We start from the raw sequence: 16,203 nt of genomic DNA, 5'->3' as shown, positions 1-16,203 counted from the left end.
ACAAGCGTAAATCTTTTTTCCATCGACCTACCGGGGTTGCATTCGACGAGAATGCATATACAAAAAAATGGAAGGAAGTTGTTTTTTGCGTTTAAAAAAGTTTGTTTTTGAATGTTTACAAACAACATTCGCTTTTTATGGATCCCAATCAGATTCTTTCCTTCTTTTCCTTATAATTTCTTACGATTTATTTCTTTTTACTGGATTTTCGTTAATACTAAAATAATATTCACCACAATTTGAGATGAACAAGTCACTCAGATACCAACATAATATTAAAATTCCTAAATTCCACACAAGTCATGGTCAAAATAGCTTTGTCTTCAAATGTGTAAAAAATTATAAAAATCTTCCCAATGAACTAAAAACTATTAAAAATAATATATCAATAAATAAATTTAAAGTAAATCTAAAGAAAATTTTTAAACACGTGTAAAAACTACATTAAATTTTAATTAGTATGAATGTATTATTGTTTCATGTTTTTTCTTTATATATCCTATGTTTTTATTTTTTCTGATGTACTCGTATTTAAAATTATATAAAATCTTATAATAAACAATAAACAACTATAACAGTGTAAGTCACTCTCCAAGAACAAGAGTTAGTCTCTTTATTGGAGAGTTACAGTGATAACATTTACTAGATGTGTAAAAGTAGATATGAAATTTATCAATAAAAAAAAATAAAAAGTGCTACGCTGCGTAGCCACAGACTAACAGACCGTCGTATTTTTTGCATTGCGATAGTTGATGGATCGGCAATAACACAGGCTACTTTTTTTCGACAAAATTAATTCATTAACGGATCAATTATTTCGAACTGCGCTGGCACGCCTCTGATTTCAAGCCTCGAACAATAATCTTATAAGTCAATTATTCAGTCGACCGGTTTTCCCATACTTTGTGTGCAATAAACGATCACCATTTCTATGTATCAATCTATATTTTATTTCAAATGGCAATTTATTCCAACCAACAAATAAAGTACAAGTTTTATTTTTATAATTCAAGTAAAAACATATTCAATAGAAAATAAAGATAAAAAAAATGCTAAAGATATATAAAAATATAAATAAATGTATTTGTATATAAATCATCTTAACCTTATACTATTACTCAATGGGCAAAAGGAAAAAGAGGAAAGAGGAAAGGAGGAGAGATTAAGGAAGAAAAAGGCCCCAATTTCATTATATTATACGTTTGTCAGAAGCCATTTGGAATACGCATCTCAGATATGGAATCCCCAGTATGCCATATATGTAACAAGAATAGAAAATATTAAAAACAAATTTATAAAGTACCTAAAATACAAAACCGGTATTTCTTATGTATCAACTCTCACTGCCTCCACCTACCATGGAATCACTTTTCTACAATACCGTAGAGTGTGTGCGGACCAACTACTGCTTCACAAAATGACAATGATTGACAGGAATAGTTGACTGTACAGAGCTGCTTGGTTTAATAACAATACATGTGCCAGCCAGGATTTGTAGACGGCACCACCTGTTACCAATAAGTAAAACATCGTATGTTATAAATGCTTTTTTTCGTAGGACTTTTTAGAGTACAATACAACATTTAAAGATATAGATTACACAAACATCACTCTGTCAGATTTAAATTTTACACTAAAAATGCATTATGTAACTTGGTAGACATTATAATAATAGATATGTACATTTCCCTTCCCCTCCTTATCCTCTCTTCAAGCATCCTTGTCCTAATCCCGCCCAATTTACAATAACTTACTGTTTTTAAAAAAATATTTTAAAAAAATTTGATTATTGAAAAATATTTACGAGTACATGAAAATAACATTTTTATACGTATAAACTTATATTTATTTATTTAATATGAAATATATTTTCTTTACTAGCTTTGTATACTTAGTGGAAATCTGTTATTAGTTCTGAGTTTATACACTACATCTGTTTGTTTACTTTAAATATGTATGTAGAATTGTTGATTTCCCAAATAAAATAAAATAAAATAAAAATAAAATAAAGGAGATGTTTCTTCAGACATTTAATATACGTCATACCTTCACCACAGGAGCGAATCGTCTAAATAAGCGATTATGCACAGCTTACCATTAATAATAATAATAATAGTTTATTAACAAAAATAACAATCACTTTATCTACTACATACACAGTTAGGTAATAGATTTCTCTGGATCATGTCTAGTCCGCCTAACTAGGTATAACCTGTTTTAAGGCAGACATTTTTATGTAAAATAAACAATAATATTACTACCTTCTAGTTAATTAACTATAAAGTTAAATAATATTAATTTATACCATTTATTATGTAAGAATGTTTTTAAGTAATTTTTCAATTTTTCTCGACCTAAACCCAGTTACCATTTTTTAGAAATTTATTCGATTGAATCTGGGTCATGGTTTTGCAATGTTTGACTTTCATTTTCCACTATATTTGACTTTCGATAATATTTTATAGTAACTATGTTTATGGGAAAATAAATACAGGTAAACGTAGTTTTGCGCCGGGTCAATTTACGCCGATTTGCAATTACGCCGGTTGGTGCCAGCGTGGGATTCCCCGGTTCGGCCACACCAAACGACCGTAGGCGTCGCGATTTTAAAAGCAGACACACTTTTACACGTTGTTTTATTCTATTACCGTGTACGCGAGCAGCTTATTGCGTGTGCAAAATTGTTTCGTTTTGTTTTTAAGAAAAATAAAAAGGTATGATTATAATTTTAATCTTATCATTATTAAAGTTAAAACAATATTAGAATATTCGTAGTTTATGATATGATTCTGTAAAAAAGGAAGCAACAATCAAAGTAAATGAAATTGGATGCTTTGATCAAAAAAATTGAGAGAATTTCATTTAGTACCGACGAACTAGTGAATTAGTATTTATTAGAAAAAATCATTATTTATTTTGTAAAGGAATTTAAAGTGTATTTATTAAATACATTTACAATTTATTTTGAACATATATAGAGTGTGTATTAAATAAACACGTTAGATTGCTCTAAAGCTAGGGTTTCCTAGGACAGCGGTGCCCGTATTTTAACGGCCGTAGTGAACGGTGATGCAGTGGACAGCCGTCGTAAAGGTGATTAGAGAGTGGTTTCCTAGGAAAACGGTGTAAAATGGTGTTGATAACACCGTTTTCCTAGAAAACCACACTCTAGTCACCTTTACGACGGCTGTCCATTGCATCACCGTTCACTACGGCCGTTAAAATACGGGCACCGCTGTCCTAGGAAACCCTAGCTTTAGCATTTTGACCTAACCTAACCTTGTATCTTCTATGATATTTGTGTTCATTTTACGGCCATTTTATTTACGCCGGTGTCTCTCGGAACGAACCCCCAGCGTAAAACGACGTTTACCTGTACAATAATTGTTACAATATTTTGAGTTCATATTTTGTTGTTTGTAGACGAAAGACTGGATTTCCCCCCCTCTGATCCGAGAGTCCGCAACACTAGCCACCCAAATCCAACCCAAATCAAAGAATATAGTAAAGGTTAACAAAATATATTTTAATTATAATTTTATCAAAATCATTATTTAACTTTTGTGAGTACTCAGATAAAAATCCTACAAAAGGAAATAGACTGAAGATTGGCGCGTTGGTCTCACGGTGTACCGGCTAAATAAATAATTGTAAAACAATAAATATCGATCCACCGTATCGTATTTTATCATGCCGGGTAGATTTTCGCCGCGGTGTGAAATGGGCCAATCACGCGATGTCACGCAGTGGGCTCGTGGTTTGCACGTGCACAGCGGTCCAGTCTCCGTGAATTAACGATCATTTTTTGTAGGTTACCAATAAAAAGAATCACCGCTCGCCGCTGCTTCACCATGGCGGTATCTCTGACAACCGCTAAATCACTTCTTCATTGAATTTATAATATCAGATTCACAGTCGGGTTAACAGATTTCCATACAAATGATTCTCTAACAATACAGAACAGGGCCATCGGGTTTTCTCGTCACGCACAGTTGAAAGTAATTTCAATACTTATTTGCAATTAGGATTCTAGGGACATATTGCAGTTTCGGCCGATTAAACGACTTTCGGCCAAAATCCCGCGATCGGGATGTGTCTGATAACATTATTAGCATCCACTTGTTGGAAAGGCGTTTTGATCCTCCCCACAAAACAAACAAACCATCACGCCCCCCGTAGAGGTAGGCAGAGAGGACACAGCGCCACATCATCTATTACAATCTGACTTATTGCCTTTTAGCACCTGGTGCTCATCCAATAATCTACATCTCAACTTAAGTAAGTGCAAGCTTATCCAATCATATACGACTACTCACTGAACGACGAAATATTATCATCTGTGTCTAGTATACGAGATTTGGGTATCATACTTGTCACTAAACTTTCTTTTACAATTCATATTGAACATGTTATCAATAAATCCTTAAAACTTCTTGGGTTTATTAACAGAAGCACAGCTGACTTCAAAAACATCAATACCCTTAAAGCTCTCTTCTGTCCCCTAGTTCGCCCGCACCTAGAGTATTCCTCCGTTATCTGGTCTCCATATTATGATGTTCACATCAAGAATATTGAATCAGTTCAACATCGATTTTTAAGAAAGATAGGCTGGAGGTTGGGCTTATCCGGAGACCTATATACGTATAATGAGTTAGAAACTACTTTGAATATATCTTCTCTTCGAGACCGTCGAAATAAATCCGACCTTCTAGTCCTATTTAAAATTCTCAACTCACTCTTTGATGCGTCTGAACTTCTGAGCTCGATAAAATGAAATATCCCAACTAGAAACCTCAGACAAAACTGACTCTTTCATACCGATAACCGTAGAACTAACTATGGTTTCCATTCCCCTATGCCCAGAATTCTCAGGTCTGCTAACAAACATACCAGTCTTGATTTCTTTGATAACAAGTTGTCTTCTTTCAAACGATCACTGAATCAAATTCAATTATAAACACCTCTCTCCCGCTTCCACTCCCACAAAGTCTACTATAAACCATTGAGTCCTTCTAATTTTTTTATAATAATTTTCCATGTATAAATGTGTCCATAAAAATGCCCATTGGGCGTATATATAAATAAATAAATCACTCTGTCTTTGCACACAGACCTCACTTCCTGTACATTCATGCGTCTCATGCACGCACGCCGATTATTCCTACTCTTGACATGTCCATCTTCAAGTATTTGATGGACTCGATCGCGCCATGTCTTTCTCGGTAGTCCTCGTTTTCTGCATCCATCAACATTCGCATCGTTTAAATTTGTTACAACAGAGAGGGAAAACATTATTGAGAAGGGAATATGGAAGTCTAATCCATCCAGCCAGTCTGCAAGCATTTGGACATACTCAAACATTGTTGGATTCGCATCGTTCTTGTGGATCCTTTTAGCAGTTCTTTCGTTGTCCATTCGCTCTACATGTCCAAACCGACGCAGCACCCCTTTCTTGATTCTGTCGATAATGCGGGTCTCAGCCTTACACGGTTCACGGATCTCGACATTTGTGCACCTATCATACATCTTTTTACCACACATTCGCCCGAGGGATTGCATTTCGACAGTTTTTAACCTACTCTCGTTATTTTTCAAATTCCATACTTCGCTCCGGCACTAGAACTCCATTGTGAACTGCTAGTTTTGCCTCCTGCGACAAACAATTGTTTGCCAAGGTAGATTTCAGTGCACCATTCACCCTGTTCCCGGCACTCACCCTCCTTTCCATCCCTAGTAAACATACTTCCCAGATACACAAATTCGTCTACCCGATTCAGAATATCTCCGTTCACACTGATCGACTGATCTCACATTTATAGTCCTTAAATGTAAAATGATTAGAATGACAGTTGTCAGAAAAATTGACGACATAACTTTGTAGTAACGTCAAAGGAGTTATTTATATTGACACACGAGAAATCATTTGTATCTGGCGTGTTCATTTACTTTTTTAATACAATGCTTGAAACATAAAAATCAACATTAATGTATAAAATCAGCTTTGAAACTAAAATAAACCTAATTTTAACGAAGTTCTTACAAGGTTACATCATTTTGCAAAAGCGTTAGAGATGGGACAAATTGATCAATGTAATTCATTTGATGTTGTTCATGAAAAAAGTATAAATGTCTCATTTTTTGGTGAATGGTTGTGTTAAACACACTATAATAGCCTTGTTTTTGCGTTTTTAATATCAATTTTCGGAAACAGAGTTTCATGATTTCATGAAATAACTGATAAAATCGATTTGTGATCAGTGATCAGTAATTTCCCATCATTAATGAAATTAGTTTGACAGCTGTCACTCTAATCAAGCTTTATTTTAAGGACTATAGTTACATGATATTTTCGTCCCTTTAAAAAACCATCACTTTGGATTCATCAACATTCATTAGCAAATGGCCTTTCTTGCATACATCGTAGACTTTTGTTACCAAGAATGAGGAATTCCACGGTTTTCTAATTGTTTTTTTCTATTAGTGTACAATTTAACTAAGTAAAAATATATATATTTTTTGTGCGTTATTTTCAAAGATATGATTTTTTAAAGTTACATTTATCAAATACCGCGCCAAATGACTGTAATCAGTGTGTCACTTTTCAGTAGTGACGTCATGAAACGGTTGGCGTTCTTACTTTCACTGACCTGTCAAGAATCTACGGAACATTGCTTTGATTACTTCATTTAGTTGATCGTAATTTGCTCATTTCTATATTATGGTTGTTTTTTCGAACGTTTCGATTTAGAAAAACCTAGAAAGTTGACATAATCTCCGGTTGAAATGTCAAATTATACTACTCTTTTTTTTCTATGGTCAAAACGTTCCTTACAAGGTGCGGAGGCTTTAAAGCGGAAACCGGAAACGTAGATATAAGGAGTGACGTCATTATTTACGATTTTAAAAAGAATACTATTTTTTAAATTTTTTATTTATTTTTGCGTGCGTTTTTGAGATATTTCATCCTACTCCAAAATTTTTAAATATTCACGTGTACACGAAAACATTTTTAAAATTTAATTCCGGGTTGGGCTGGGCTGGAATTCCTCATTGCGGGTCTTCATTGCTGCTAGCAAGAAGCACGGCATCATCAGCATACAGAAGACAGTGGCTACTTAAGTTTTGAGAGAGACAAGTAAAAACAAGTATTTATAATCAAAAATGGCTTTATTGTTTTTCAAAATATTCTCCTTGAAGTTCAATACACTTTTGCATGGGTTTGAACTTATTTTCGAAGCACTTTTTCCAGTCCGATTGAGGTACATGTGACACTTCTAAAACATGTGATTTGAACGTATCAACCGCTTCTTCAGTCGTCGAAAAACATTAACCTCGCAATTTATTTTTGATACGCGGGAATAAGAAAAAAATCATTGGCTGCCAATCAGGACTGTGCGCCGGATGACCCATCAATTCAGATGTTTCCACAGTGGAGCCGCATGGACACTATATGAGTTAGATAAGAAAGAGGAATTGTGGATGGGTATTAAGAGAGTGCCTTGAGAATTAGAACGAAGAGTTAAACCATGAACTGATGGGCGCTGACGGAGGTATATAGGAGCGTTAGGACTATGAAGTACACTGAACAGAAGTGAGAGGGAGTGATAGTCTCTCCGCTGTCTAATTTTGAGCCATTTAAGTTGCCTACGATAATCAGAAATGTGGTCATATTTCTTTAGACTAAAAATGTACCTTATACATGTATTCTGAAGTCGTTCAAGTTTATCGAGTCGCTCTGCTTGTACGAGAGTGCATTTAGTATTAATGGGTTAGAATTTTTGCAACCTTCTATGTGAGTGAAGACTGAAAAATATTTTGCGGCTTAATTCATTAGTGAGCATTAGAATATATTGATAAAAACGCACGTAAATCGGCCCAGTAGTAACTCAGTCCATCGAGATATAGATTACTGTGCTTAGCGCGCCGTTCATAATTTAATTATATTAAAATAAAACAAGATATAATTTTTACATAAATATATTATTTATTAATTTCATAATCACATAATTTCACCCTTTCCAGAAACAAAATAAGGTTCAATCACAAGCTAAATACATACATATTTACTGTAGAATTCTGTTAAAGTAGCCACTGGTCTATACAAGTGTATTCCTTCGTGGTTTCTGCCGAGATACAAGGAATGAGACAGAGAGAGTCAGACAGGTTTTTCTGTTTCCATCACTCATCCCACTAGACGGATGCCCCTCTGCCGAGGCCCTGCACCGGCAGCGCCCCCCGGCAGAAGAATTTCTCTAAAGGGGCCACGGGAGATTCTCTACGGTCAGCCAAACTGTCGTGTCACTATTAAGGCTGTAGCCTGGTAAAACGAACGCAAAATGAGGAAATCATACGATTTTGCCATTTTAAAACAAATGTTTTTTTTAACCGCGCAATAATAAAATAATAAAAAAACATAAATTAGATAAAAACAATATTTTTGAAAGGTATTTCGGTTGAAAAATATACCTCAAAGTTTTATGTAACTAAAATATAATTACTTTTAGACTGGCAGATTATGCCATTTCAAATTTTGATTAAAAAATAAATAAAATTGACATTTTTCATGATACTGTCTCAGCTTTTGCGAATAATCTCTTAGGAATAAATCTTATTTAAAAAGTACACACGTATAACTTATTTTTTATTGCATTGTATACTGTATAAAAAAATATTAAAATATATGTATTACATCTTAATATATAAATCTATTTTGTGTAATTCTATAATTGAATACATATGAATACCAGAAACTTAAAAGGGTGTAAGTGCCATAAATAACGAAAATGATTTTATTTAAGAAATGGATAGTATGTGCCAAGGCCAATGTCCTACAGAAGGGTATAAATGCCATTGTAGTACAAATAATATTTTATAAAAAATTCTAAAGATGGCGTTGGTTGTAAGTACCAACATCTGTTTTCCTTTAAAAGGTGTTAAGTGCCATCGCCAGTCATATGCTATTTGTATCAAAATGGTTGACAATGAACCGGTCTCTGTGAATAGTGGTGGCGTTAAAAGACGTAAAAAGGGGGAAAAAAGTGCCCAAGTGGCCCGAAAGAAGCTAAAAGATTCTGGACAAGAATATTTTACATCCAATAGAAAGTTGATTCCTGCAAAACGACCCCCAAATCAAGAGGTTTGTACATTGTTTTAAATCTTCACCGGTTGTCTCTACTAGATAAAATGTCACTCATCATGCGCTAGGGATGTGCCAACCTGTAATTTTCTGCCAACCATGACATAGTTTAAATGGAGTATTTGTATTGAATTCAATTTTTTAAATCTCCCGGTCAGAGGTATTTGGGTGAAACTTTATTTTTACTTGTTTTTAGGAGAGCAAAAAAAAGAATTTAAAAATATATTTTTTATTATAAATTCGTTTAAAGATAATTAAACCTTAATAATTATATTTTCATGGATATTTTCGTAAATATTATTATTAATGTGTAAATAACTATGTTAACGGCATATCAGAAAATAAGTTACGCCCTAATGATTGCAACCGGGAGAAATTACTATATCATTATTACACTCCACCACATTTAGTTCCTCTAGTTTAGTTTCTACTGAGTGATAGATATTGACCCTAAGTCCCTAAGATACGCCCACGGTTGCGTACCTATATTATCTATGTTGCTTTCATTCACTTCATTTTTTATTTTAGTGTATCTGCAAATGCAGCTATAACTGCAAAGAAATACCTTTCGAACAAAAGATGTCATTGTTCACGGAATTCTATGCGTTAAAAAACAATGAAAAGCAATCTTCTTTTCTGATGGGATTAATCCATTTGACAGAAATTAAAAGAAGAAGGCATGGAACCTATGAATCTCCTGCTCTAAGTAGGCAACAATGCACCGCATATTATATGCTTCCAGATGGCAAGGGAAATGTTGTCGGTGTGTGCAAAGCAACGTTCATGAACATTTTTTCCCTTTCTCCAAAAAAGATTCAAGTACTACTCGATAAAAAGAAACAAGGACATACAACCTACTTGGAATCAAGAGGAAACATCAATAAGAAAAAACGAAAATATTCAGACGAAGATGAGGATGAAATTAAACAACATGTAAATATGTTTCCCAGACTTGTAAGTCATTATGGTCGAGCGAGATCAGAGAAAGAATACTTAAGTCCAGATTTAAATATACATCGTTTGTTTAAAGCATTTAAGATATCTTTTCCGGAGTCAAAAGTCACATATAAGTTCTACTCTAAAATTTTTGGAAAGGAGTTTCCGAATTTAAAATTTGGCCAGAAACGAACTGATACATGTGCAACGTGCGACCTCTATGTTGCTAAAATAAATGCCGATCCATCTAATAAAACAATACTGAAGAATCAACTTGAATTACACCATCGAAAAGCAGAAAAAGCAACAAAACAGATGTCACTTGATATAAAAAAATCACAGATGCCGAGTAGTAATATATGCACTGCCGCCATGGACTTGCAACAAGTTTTGCTGACACCAACTTTAACTCATGGGCCCATGTACTATTCGCGACAATTATCAAATTTCAATTTGGGTGTGCATATCGAAAATACCGGTGATGGGTATATGCTTATGTGGCATGAAGCTATTACAGGAAGAGGGGGAAATGCGATAGCATCCTGCATTTACAAAATGTTTTCTAATAATTTTATAAGAAAGGAGAATCTCATCATGTGGAGTGACAATTGTAGTGGACAAAATAAAAATAAAATGATGATATTTTTATGGGCATATCTTGTGTATAAAAAAGTTTTTACATCGATAGAGCATAAATTTTTAATGAGCGGGCATTCATTCCTTAGCTGCGACAGGGACTTTGCTTTAATCGAAAAAAGGAAACGAGTAACACATTCCATTGTTCCTGCAGATCTTGTTGATATGATGAAAAATACTCGTGACAAGCAGCCTTTTAATGTTATTTCAATGACATCACATGATTTCATGGATTTTAAATTGGCTGCCGAAACATTTTTGAATACTACCACAATGCAGATATCGAAGGCTCATCGCTTGAAATTCGTAAGTGATAATCCTTTCGTTGTCAAAATGAAAGAGACCCACAACTCTATGGAGCCCTGGAAAATTGTAAGATTATTGAAGAAGAACAAAAAGTTATCGGATTTAGATAATTATTTCTTACCCATGCTGAATTGCAAGAGCAAAATAACAGAAGATAAGAAAAAAGATCTCAAAAATCTAATACCTTACTTGCACACGGAAGAACATAAACAGTTTTATAATAGAATTTTAGATATACACGATGTTGGGTGCTAAATAGTAATTATACTGAATTATAAATACCATGGGAATTTTCATCGTCGTCACATCACTATTATAGATAGATGAAACAGTGGATGTACCTATTTCTTTATTCTCACTAAGGCACTAACACCTTTATTGCTTTAGAGAGCAGGGCACTTTGGCCCTTTTAAAAGAAACTAACAACGGTACATGAGACTTTCTTTTAAATTATTTGTTTTTTTGATTTTATACTTAGTTTAATATGTCTTTTTTATATATTTTTTACTAAACTACATTAAAATATGCTCTTTTGTTGATTTGGCATAAAAATAAAATAATGTTTTCTTTGAATTATTATGTGTATTTTTAATTTCCCGTCTGCTTTCCTTTTTTGTCCATGGCACATAGAGCCTTTTAAGTTTCTGGTATTCATATATGCATGTCAAATTGTATCTACGAATGCTTTCAAATTGTATGTTTTCTAGTGTGTATCTTTGTTGAATTACTTAATGAAATAAAAAAAATAAAATGAAAGTTTGGCTTACTTTGAAGAGTCTCTTGTGGCCGCTTAAAGCAAATTTTGCCGCAAGAGGCGCTGTCGGTGCCCAGGCTAACATTTTTCAATACAATAGGGTAGCATTAGAACAATAATTAAATTAATTTATCTACACAGAAAATAAATTCATATTCAAGTTAATGTTAAAACGAGATCATTATAAATAAGTGCATTTTGACAGCGAATAAACGCTTAGAATAGTCACAGATTGGATCCCCCGATTCATCGTCAACATAGATTTTATCCAAGTACGTACTTCATGCGCTTTTGGGGAAATCAAATCAGTTTTTACTAGGCAGAGTACGAAGGATACATATCACATTAATGATATCTATAATCAGTAGGCGTCTTTGACATTCCGGCGATTCTCTGTGTTTGATTTTGTCGAGACTCCTCGGGCACCATGAGGTCGCGTATTGTGGACAGCAATGGGGATTCGCCCAGAGCGGGGGAATAATGTGAGGCAACAGAAGCTCTAAAGAGATGCTTTTCATCAGAGATGATTAATTTGAATGAAGATAATATGATGCATTCAATGAATAAATTCATTCGAATGAGGCAAGAGTAACTCTAGAAAGATGCTTTTCATAAGGGATAATTCATTTGAATGAAAATAATGAGGAACTTCAGCCCTACGGGAAATTGGATACAAAAAATGTTTTCTTACGCGGGGTAAAAATTAGAGCATTAAATTGTACTACAAAGTTTCTTGAAAATGTACAGAAAAAATAATAAAAAATACTTTGATAAAAACGCACTACTTTAAATGACGTCACTGGTTCATGTGAATCAACCTATGATCTGAGAGCTATGGAAGATTTCCGGTCTGCTTGTCGCTTCTGGACCAATAGGAAGAACTGAATGAGAATAAGCGGAAATGAACCTCTGACGTTACACGCGGAGTTATTTCAGAAATACAAAACTTTGAAAAATCGTAGCGCCGATAATACGATATATAAAAATTAAAAAAAAATTTTTTTGATTTAGTTTAACAGTCTATTAACAAATAAAAAATTCAAAAAAAAACACTGAACTTCCTCATTGAAACTACACTGAACACTTAATTCATTCGAATGAAGCAACAATAGCTCTAGAGAGATGCTTTTCACTAGAGACGATTCATTCAAATGAATCGAATACATTCGATTACTTAATTTATTTGAGTGAGGCAACAGTAGTTTTAGAGATATGATTTTCATTAGAGATGATTCGTTCAAACGAATCAAATAAATTTGATTACTTAATTCGTTAGAATGAAAATTTTCGAATGCATTCTATTACTGAATAAATTCTAATGAAAAAAATGGAATGCATCCGATTACTAAATTCATTCGGATGAGGCAACAGTTGTTTTAGAGAGATGCTTATCATTAGCGATGATTTATTCGAATGCATTCAATCACTAAATTCATTCGAATGAGGCAACTGTAACTCTAGATAGACGCTTTTCATTCGAGATGATTCATTTGAATGAAAATAATCGAATGCATTCAATCACTAAATTCATTCGAATGAAGCAACAATAGCTCTAGAGAGATGCTTTTCATTGGAGATGATTCATTCAAATGAATCGAATAAATTCGATTACTAAATTCATTCGAATGAAAACAATCTAACGCATTCGATTACTAAATTAATTAGAATGAAAATAATATTCGAATGAAGCAGCAATAGCTCTGGAGAGATGCTTTTCAAAAGAGATGATTAATTTGAATGAAAATAATCTAATGCATTCAAAGAATAAATTTATTCGAATGAGGCAACAGTAACTCTAGATATATATGATTTTCACTAGAGATGATACATTCAAATTAATCGAATAAAAATCGATTACTAAATTTGTTCGAATGAAAATAATAACATGCATTCGATTACCAAATTCATTCGATTGAAACTAATGGAATGCATTCGATTACTAAATTCATTCGAATGAGGCAACAGTAACTCTAGATATATGATTTTCACTAGATATGATTCATTCAAATTAATTGAATAAAAATCGATAACTAAATTTGTTTGAATGAAAATAATTAAATGCGTTCGATTACTAAATTCATTCGATTGAAACTAATGGAATGCATTCGATTACTAAATTCATTCGAATGAGGCAACATTAACTCTAGATAGATGCTTTTCATTCGAGATAATTGATTTGAATGAAAATAATCAAATGCATTCAATCACTACATTCATTCTAATGAAGCAACAATAGCTCTAGAGAGGTGCTTTTCATTGAAGATGATTCATTCAAATGAATCGAATAAATTCGATTACTAAATTAGTTCGAATGAAAATAATCGAACGCATTCAATAACTAAATTAATTAGGATGAAAATAATATTCGAATGAAGCAACAATAGCTCTAGAGAGATGCTTTTCAATTAGAGATTTCGCGGCCTTTCCATTACCCAGTAAATCTCTAAGTTTGAACTGAACCAAACCGGGGGATAAAAAGTATCTCTCTAGAGCCGCTGTTGCTGCATATTTTTTCCCTGCTCCCGTTCCGGTCCACGTTACAGTTAAAGTTAAAGACGGAGAAACGCGGGAATGTCACGTAAAAAAAAGACACCGATTAAATTACAAATATAATTAACATTGTTCGGTTTCTGGCACTAGTCAGTAGAATTTAAGAAAGCAAATTAAAAATGCAATCACATGTCATTTTTGCGCTTTATTAATCTTCTAAATCCTCCGAGGGTTAGTTTCAAAATTAGCACGTGTAAAAAATCGATAATTTTTTTAAAATGTTTTCTTGTGAAAAGCATTAACGAGATTTTTTTTCAAAATCTCATCCATTGAAACAATTTAAGATGCAGAAAAGACTTTAATTATAATAATAAACATACTTAATTTTTTTACCAGTGATCGGTTTCATTGCGAAGGACATCGTCTGTCAATTGGCTGCCGGGAAATTTGCTTTCAGAGACTCGCTCAATTACCCACGGTCCGGGGACATGGCTTTCGAAGGAACTGCCAACCGGCGGCCCCTGTTATAGTTTTCATAAAATTAACACGCACATAACTCAAATACATTTTTATTATACAACTTCATAAAATTACATATTTTACATCGGTTTTTATTGGAGTAAAACCTCGTTTTTACGTTCCTCAATTTTACGTTTTTCGAGTTTTACGCCCAAATGTTTAGTTCCCATTTTTTTACGCACATTCTCATTCAATTAAAGTTTTTCATAGCCCCGATTTTACGTTGAAAAATTTTCGAAACTCGTTCGATCTGTCAAAAGACGCCGAGCCGCGCGCCGCCGCGTTCGCCCACAATGGCGAATAAAATCAAGGTAAATAAAAAAAAAGTGTAAATTGCTGTCTCAAACTAAGTTCAAAGTAAGGTTTGAAATTTCAAAAAAATATTTAAAATATTTGGTTTTTGACATAATCGGTTAATACAATCTTTTGAGAACAATTTGGCACAAAAACACTTCGATATTCGCAAAATTGTATTTAGGAGAGCCAAAAATGTAAGGCCGTGCACGGCCGGCAGAGTGCCAGTAATCCTGTTCCAAAATGTTGACTGCGTTTTTCTTAAAGCGTAGTGGTTACACAGATAAAGAGAGACAGTCAACACTGTTCTGGCATCGAGACAACACTATAACGTAGGAAAAAAGGTCCATAACCTTTTGCCAGAATCGTGGAAAGACGGGAGTGTTGTCAAGTTACGGAAGGTGTTGACCTCGCTCTTTCGTGACATTGGTCGTAAGGAGTCAGAAAAGTTGATACATGCCACGGATTGGAGAACCTTACTTAATTAATAAAATTTAGTTGGGCTGGAATTCCTCATTATCAATGTTTTGGAAATTTCAAAGCATGTTTTGTTTATCAAGAATGCATACAAAAAAAAAAAAAAGAAACTACAAGATTCAACATAATTACCTGGAATATGTCCATGTACTTGTAATTTTCTCAAACTGAACGGTGTGGGTGGGTAGGAAGAAATTGCCTTAAGGCAATATGCCCGCCCTGATATTTATGTAAAGTGTTAAATAAATAAATAAATAAGGTTCCCAGTGAGAGCACAAAAATCAAAAACGATTTTTCTCGAGCCTGGGCGGTCTGTGCTGTAATTCGCCACTGTAATTGGGTCCCCCTGACCTGTTGTGTATAAAAAAAACCTAGAATAGTCTTCCACCAGTCGACGATGTCGGTCACGACAAAACCCGGTCGCAGGTAAAAAATTATAAATAAAAGTGTCTTAAAACTATGTGTGTATTTTTATTATTATAATGAAAATGCAGTTCTTGCTAAAAAATGGCAGTACAAAAACCCAATCTATCAAAAAAACTTCAGTCTAAATAGATTTTTCTCGCGTATCTTTTGAAATCCCCCAAGTAAAAGAATTAAAGAATGCGTCAATTTCCGTCGACCAATTTCCGTCTGGTTTTGCAGAGAAACAGCC

General features: G+C 33.8%; 1 long non-coding RNA gene across 1 annotated transcript; it reads left to right on the top strand.

The window, feature by feature from the left end:
• The first annotated feature begins 7,967 nt into the window (after positions 1 to 7,967).
• Positions 7,968 to 15,966, top strand: LOC148272356 (uncharacterized). The gene is made up of 2 exons (XR_015824861.1): positions 7,968 to 9,136; positions 9,665 to 15,966. It is a non-coding gene; the product is annotated as an uncharacterized LOC148272356 (long non-coding RNA).
• Positions 15,967 to 16,203: the final 237 nt, after the last annotated feature.

The sequence above is a fragment of the Micrasema longulum genome, unplaced genomic scaffold (genome assembly GCF_059751315.1).
Source record: "Micrasema longulum isolate JH-2025_06_02 unplaced genomic scaffold, ASM5975131v1 h1tg002359l, whole genome shotgun sequence".
Taxonomy (NCBI): domain Eukaryota; kingdom Metazoa; phylum Arthropoda; class Insecta; order Trichoptera; family Brachycentridae; genus Micrasema; species Micrasema longulum.
Note: the sequence above shows the minus strand (reverse complement) of the source record. Positions and strands in the feature narration are given on the sequence as shown.